We start from the raw sequence: 7,797 nt of genomic DNA, 5'->3' as shown, positions 1-7,797 counted from the left end.
ATTCAATACCACACTCTCTTCAGGCCAATATACAACATTCATTTGCCAACTTTATAGCAAATAGGCAGGGCACATGGCATTCATAACCAAGGGTTGAAACTTGTAGGTGAATTAATCTTTTAAAACAACAGTAAAGAAAAGGGGAGCCACACTCTCAAATAATTTGAAAATGTTCTAATATAGATTTACATTATTTGAGCAGAGAAGTCTCAAAAAGGTCGCAAAGTAGCTCAAATACAGACAGACAGACAGACTGAAGTAAACAATGTTTCCCAGATAAACAGAATGTTTCAGAGGTCGTTCCTCAGCTGTGGAAACAATTTACATCTTTAAAAACAAACATCTGCTCATTCATATAAAAAATAGTTCCTTATTTTACGTATTCAGAAGTGCTTTGCTTGCACAGCAATAAGTTTCATTTCATATCCAAGGAGAGCCTTGGGCGTTCAGCTCCAGCACTACCCTATGCCCAACACCCCTGCCCAGTAAAGCAGGTAATGTAAGGTGTTAGTACTCCCAAGATCTTGGCTTTGATTCCCAAGGAGCACACATGCTGTCATACAATGAAACCATAAAATCTGGCAAGGCAACTCATAAGGTTTAAGGAACCTGACTACCTTATTAACTCAAACTGTTTCAACATAACTATTTTCCTAAACAGAAATTTGAGTACTGTGTAAACCTAAGTCAGGTACGGCTATATTGTCATCATGGCGTGCAGTACACAACAAGATGAACAACATTTCTCTCCTATTGCCAGAAATATGTATGCGTGAATGACGTCTAAAGTGCTGACAATATCTCAAGTTTGCAGGTGGGTAGGGGGAGCAGTCATTCCAGTATATGGGAGTTGTGAATTACTGCATTTCATGACTATAAGACATCTCAGCAGTCTCATTGAAACTGACATGACTGTGGCAAAGCATTAATGGATGTGGACGTGATAACAGTGACATTTGAGATTAGATGGTATGGAAGCAATCATATTGTGGGGCAGGTGGGATCATTCACAACGGTGGTTGCCTTGAGGATGTTGCATAAGTGGGAGATGTTCCTCACGGGGATGGAAAGGTGTGTTGATGCAGAGTCTTGTGATGATGTGATTGGCCAAACAGATACAGTGATACAGCTGGTCTGGGCGTCCTTGAGAACACGGACTACTTTGGCATTGGAATGAAGAACTGTGGGACAACTGATTGGATCAACAAGATTTTGAAGGTGACAACTGTCACATAGCTTCCCTTCGTGTTCTCTGAGAACAAACAGAGTGCCTGGTTCTTTGTGGGAGGATTACCTCACTGGTGCAGTGCTTAGGGCATCAAAGCATGCATAGACATTGAGTGGATCTAGGTGGAATTTGTCTGGGTCAGCATCATCAGCGTGTGGTGGACCTTTTGAGCCTGTGAAGGCCTGGATGTGCACTGTGGGTTTCTGCAGTTGCTGAACTGGCCGAGGAACTGGCTGATGACACAGGGCACAAAAATGACCTGTTGGAAAAAATGAAATAATGCACCAGCATCTCAGCATCTTTAAAGGAATGCATAGTGCAAAGGGTGAGATAGCAGACTGTGTGAGAGGTGTAAAGGCTAAATAATGCTAAATAATGAAGGCCCAAAGACAGAGCCTTGGGGAACACCAGGAGCAGTTTTAGCAGTTTTAGATGTGTGGTATGATGGAAACCAGGATAACAGTCAATAAATGTGAACATTCTGACTAACTGTGTTGAAGGTTGTGCTAAGGTAAGATGCAGAACCAGAATCAGAGAGATAAAATATCATTCAGAACATAGATAAGATCAATCTCTTTGCTGAAAATAGCAAACTCAGTGCTGAGTTGGTCAATGACCTCAATGCCCATTTCTTTGAGATGGTTGAAGTCTTTGGATAGTTTTTCCAAGGTGTTTGCATCTAAGGAAACATGACCCACTCCCAAATTGGTTTCCTTGATGGAATTTTTGTTATTGTGCACCTCAGTTCCCACCAGAGTTAGTGCATTCATTTGGGTTTGTTATTTTAGCAACCTGATTCAGTCACATTTATTCTCCTCTGAGGAACTACAGTTTTCAGAGTGTTCTGACTCAGAGTGGAGATAAATAATGGGGCTATGTATGAATGTGGTTCAGGCTGGAGGATCATCTTCCTCGGTGAAGTATGCGCTGCTGGTGGAAGCTGGGTCCATTACCTCTAGAAATTCTTACTAGTGCACCATCAGCAAACCCGGGTGTCTCTTTGCTGACACAGCAGAGCTGGCAGGTGTCACTCTCCTCCAAGTACACTGAGCAGTCCAGTGACATCGTGTTTGGTGTTTGTTCGAAACGTTGTGGTGGTTACGTGTGTCAGAGAAAAGGTGTTGACCTCCCCCTGCCTCGGTGGGGTCATGCGATGGAGGTCGAATTAATCAGGTACTGGGTGGAATTATCTCTGTAGAACATGCTGATGGTTAAACACGTTAGTAATGCTCAAGTATAAGGCAAGCTTGTGACAGATACAGATAAAGTGAATAAACTGAAGGTGACAACCCTGCTCAGATATGTAAATAAGATTTTACAGGGGTCAATATGGCAGAAAGTGGAAACTATAAATAATGATGTTAATAGAAATTGTGTTGATAACTATAGATTATATGTTTGTCTTAGATATGCTCAACAACTTTCAGTGCTTTTCCATGATTTGTTTGCAATTGTCTTGATTGGATGACAGAAAAAAGGTTGCAGAACTTTACAAACCATTCGCTTTTCAGAGTTTTACAAGGTATACGTGAAGACTGTGTTCCAGCTGTCTCTCTGAATACCAATGCCCTTCTGATCACTCACAATATAAACTCAGGGGAAATGATCAGATCTGATAATTGGCCATTGAGTCCATTTGACCTTGTAACTGTAGATCAGTTAGTTCCTTTTAAGGACACGTTAATGGAGGCAAATGTGTGATAAATGCTCATTGATAGTGGCCTTACTTCCTCTTCTGACATCTTTGTGCTGCTGGTAAAGAAAATACTACTATAGATGGTATTCTTCTCTGTAAGCATCAGACTGCTCCTGTCTCTAACCAGCAGTTTGGCCTTTATATTTTATACATCAATTCTTCCTATGAGGCAATATAATTAAACCTCAAGAACTTGCTGCCTGAAATGAAGATCTTCCTAGAAGTTCCAGATGTTGTTAGACATTGACTGCTTCTTCCCTTGATCTTCCAAACGTCTGGTCTTAAAGTCACTTTAGTGGTCTAGTCTGATAGCCATGTAGCTTGATATATGGGCTACATGGGATACAGTCTTGCTCCAATACTGGCAACAGCAATACCATCCAGAGCTTCAGGTGTGAGTGGGAACTACCTTCTTTACATGGGTGACATCTTCTCATGATGTTTCTTCTCTTTTAGAGATGAGTGCAACAGCTCTTCCATGCATTCGTGTTTCTGCTGGTTTAATGATGTTCTGTCTCACTGTGGTTCTCACATGCTATAGTTCTTATTTTTTCACACCACCAATTCAAACTCATGTTAGATGCTATTTGATTGATTTCTCAGTTTTGCTATCATTACATCAAAAGTCTACACTGAGGCCTCTGAGCTTGACACCCAACCTCAGTACCCTGAACCATGCAATGACACATTTAGTGTCAAAGTAGGGGACGCATTGAGGGTTTAACTCTGAAGGTTTAACATGAAGGTTTAACGGTCACCCAAAAAATACAGTATTCAAGCTGTACTGTCTGTCAACCACAGAATGCAGCCAGAGGACTAGGGTTGCAGCGGTAACCGGTTTCACGGTATTAAAACGCACGGTTATCATACCGTGTGCGTTTGCTTATTACCGGTAAAAGGCAAGCCAGCGGAGAAACTCACCCGCGCATGCGCAACTTCGCTCTGGTTCAGCTACTCAGCACACAGCGGTGAGAATGGCAGAAAGTGCATCAGACTTAACAAATTTTTAACAAAAAAAAAGGCTAAACTAAAATCAGCGGCGAAAATGACGTAATCGCGTTGGCTAGCCGTGCGCGAGGGTCTCGCGCGCTGTCGATTCGCGAGGTCGTGCAGCTCTCGAATTTTGTAACTTTGCGCGCGGCTCACCGCAATGAACAAAGTCATGTTTGCAGGGTTCATACACCTTTATAAGTTGGAATTCAAGCACTTGTACGTCACTTTCAGGGTCCATTTCAATATTTCCCAGCACGTTAAACTTAATTAAGTTAAATATTTATACATATACTCGAAATGATTCGAAATAATTCACATTTTAATCACATTATTTAATGGTTGTTTATGTTCAAAACGCCCAATCTTAACGACTTCACGTTCTCTCATGTTTCGTCCTGGAATTACAAGAGGCTCGTAGCTATTTGTTAACACAGGAGAAATGTGCGGAGTCGCGCGCTACGGTCACTAGTGAAAGTATAGACCTAGCTTTTTAAGGTCTTCGCTTTCACTGGATGTGAAAGACGCCATTAATTTACATGCGTTAATTTTCAAATTCTAACGTGCCCTTTTTTTCATATGTTAAAACCAGACTCGACGTGAAAACCTTAAAATAGAAATCTATTGTGAGGATCACGTCAGAAATAAATCCTCTATTTCTGCAGTATCTGGTTATATTCTAACTTGCCCGTTTACAACAGTTGTTGATCAGACACTGACCCAGGTTCAGTTTGTCAGATATTAAATAATTTAAACTTAAATAATTGGACTGAAATCCATGATTTAGGTTTCTCTAATTTTGCAGTATTTATATAAACACATGTACATCTTATTTTTTTTAAAGGAGACATTTTGTATACAATAGTTCCAGGTTTCTACAATAAATAGTTCATTGAACAAAAAAAAAAAACTTTTGTTGTAATTTCTTTAAGGGTCAGTGTGTCTTTTAATAATATACGAACTGTGATACCGTGATACCGCGGTATTTTCTGAGACGGTTATCATACCGTGAAAATCTCATACCGTTGCAACCCTACAGAGGACTGTTATGGCGCATTTCCACTAGGGCCTGCTTGGCGCGGTACGGTTCGATACGGGTCGCTTCGCAACGGAACGGTACGGTCGCGTTGTGTTTCCATTACAATGGTGAACCACCCCAATGTGGGTGGAGTCGCTGTTGGCGCGCGGGTTGTAGTGTCGTGACATCATTTGTATGCGACCACAACACCGGCACAACACCCCTTAACAAATAGCATTATTGTATCTTATTTATCTTTATCTTCATTATTGTATGTGGTTGCTCTAATTATTGATAATAATTTGGTATTACTCAAACAGGCTGAACACACCCTGCATAAAAAGCATCTGTCATACAATCAAATGAAATCAAACTTTATTATGAAATATAGATATTTAAAGTACAACATATGTAAATTATAGTTATAGTTTAAAAAAGTGCAAAAAGCAAATATATACGTATAGCTTTATATGAAATAAATATTTATAGTACTACAAGCAACATTTTGTGTGCTTTTACTGGCGTCTGTCTCGCATGGTGTTCACAAGTTCGCCAAGCACCCCGAGGAAAGCCCGGTTGAAGGAAACATTTTCCGCCAACTCCGCTCGCCTCGTAAGTGGAAGGGGAATCTTGAACGTAAAAAATAACAAATATTAAACACAAGTATTCCCGTGAAAGCAACAACAATATAGCATAACTGCACAAAATGTGTAGCACGTCATCGCTGCTATGGCTACAGCTAACTAGCAACTAGCAAGGCTAAGAGCTAGCTATTGTACAGTAGTGACTGTGGTGGTAACATTAACTACAAACACAGCTCTAAATTCCTGCGTTTACAATAGATGCGTTCATATTACGTTCATGTTACATCTTTTACGAGCCTAGTAGTAAAACTGAAATCACAATACACTCACCATTCTCCGTGGCCTCCAGCACCGACATCGCCGTGTCCAGCACGTTTTCTCTTCCGTTACTGGCTGGCCGGTGACCGTATATGACATCCATTTGCTGGAACCATTTCCAGTCTTTGCGGTTTGCTCCGCTGCGTCCGTTATGGTCCTTCACCGTCCGGTAATCGCGTTAAGCTTTTTTAGCTTGGACCGACCGGCACTGCTGAACGGACCGCTGGTAGCCATGAGTGGCCATTAGCGCGGAAACCTCGCTAAAAACCTTTACATTTCTAGTGGCCCCGTCCAGTTCGCCCTGGATTTTTTGATCGCTGATTATTAACAGAAAGGTTTGTACCTCGGCGTTTGACCAGGGAACAGACTTCGCTCCTTGGGTTTTAAAAATGGCTGAGGAGTCCATAGCATAGCGGAGGAGTCGCTCTCCTGACGCAACCTGTGACGACACTCCCTGGCCAATCAGTGTCATGCTGTTCCTCCACGTCACAGAACTGTACCGCTTCGGAACGGTTAGAACCTCGAGCGAGTCGGTACGAAAAAAGTACCCAAAGGGGCCGGCTAAACGGGTCCTGGTACTAATGGAAACACTCACAAACCGTCGCGAATCGAACCGTACCGCGCCAAGCAGGCCCTAGTGGAAATGCGCCAATAGTTCCCTTTCACTAATCTGTCCAGTAACAGCCAATTCATGCCTCTTCATACTCAATGATCTACAATGCTGAAGAACATGGTGAACCTTTAAGAGATCATTACAGACGCGCGACCTTCCCACTGTCCTAACACCCACGTGCACTCGTCCTAACACCCATGCGCCTCAGCACGTTCGCCTAACACTGCAAATTACTTTTACTTCACTGCGTAAGAACAGTGTCGTTCCAGGTCAAGGACACCCAGACAACCTCATCAGACAATCCCCTCATCTACATGGAGTCCAGATGCTTACGGTGACTTCAGATCTTCAGCGCCATATTCTCACTTTAATGATCAGGCACTCTGCAGTGAATCGTGCCGATCATGACAAGCGGATATAGTCCTCTGACTGGAAAAGTGCCTACCCATTCTCCTGCTGGGGGGACGTGAAAAACTCATGGGAATATAGACTTCTCTACTCAATATAGGCTAGTCAGTAACCTCTACGCGGTGAGTTACTGCTACAGTGACCCATAGATGTTTCAGGTCTAACATTCAAAGGTCAAAATTCAAAGAAGGAAACAATATATATATATATATATATATATATATATATATATATATATATATATATATATATATATATATTCAGAATCACTGTCTAATTTGGTCAAGAAATGCTAATCAACTAAAGCGCTATTCTGTCACATTCAGCCATGCCAATGAACACGCCCATACACAGCAATGTGTGCATTATAGTGGGACCATTCAGAACTACTCCATCAGATATTGATTTCTTGTACTTCATTGAGAATCACCCTGGTTTCTCTGGCTACATCATTCACTTTGTGCTGTTGGGCCAGGTGCTCATCACTCGTCTGGTGTCTGAGAAGCTGTTCTTTACCTCTCCCCCTGCAAAGGCACTACAGATGATCAAAACTGACTTGTTTGCAACTCAGATAATAGTCTAATAATTGTGGTTTAGTTAAAAAAATTTTTAATTTTATCACAATATTTAGATTTCAGCCTCAGGCAACATCTGGAATTCTTCATCTCCTTTTCTTTGAAACATGGACAGGCAGGAAGATTCGATGTCCTTTACAAAAACTTTCATGAACTGCATCATTACTTCAGCAGGTACAATGCAGGTATCAGTAGTTATTTTTAAAGTGTGGGACTGATAGAGAGACACATAAGAGTCTTTTACTAACGAAATACAGCGGTACTACACACGCATCTAATGTCACGCATCACCTACTGGTCAGTTCTGCAAAGTGTGCATTAGTGATAATACCAGTGATGGTAAATGACAATGCAGTTGATCCAAGAA

Source organism: Brachyhypopomus gauderio, chromosome 3 (genome assembly GCF_052324685.1).
Source record: "Brachyhypopomus gauderio isolate BG-103 chromosome 3, BGAUD_0.2, whole genome shotgun sequence".
In the NCBI taxonomy this organism is placed as follows: domain Eukaryota; kingdom Metazoa; phylum Chordata; class Actinopteri; order Gymnotiformes; family Hypopomidae; genus Brachyhypopomus; species Brachyhypopomus gauderio.
The sequence above is the reverse complement of the archived record's forward strand: the minus strand, read 5'-3'. Positions refer to the sequence as shown.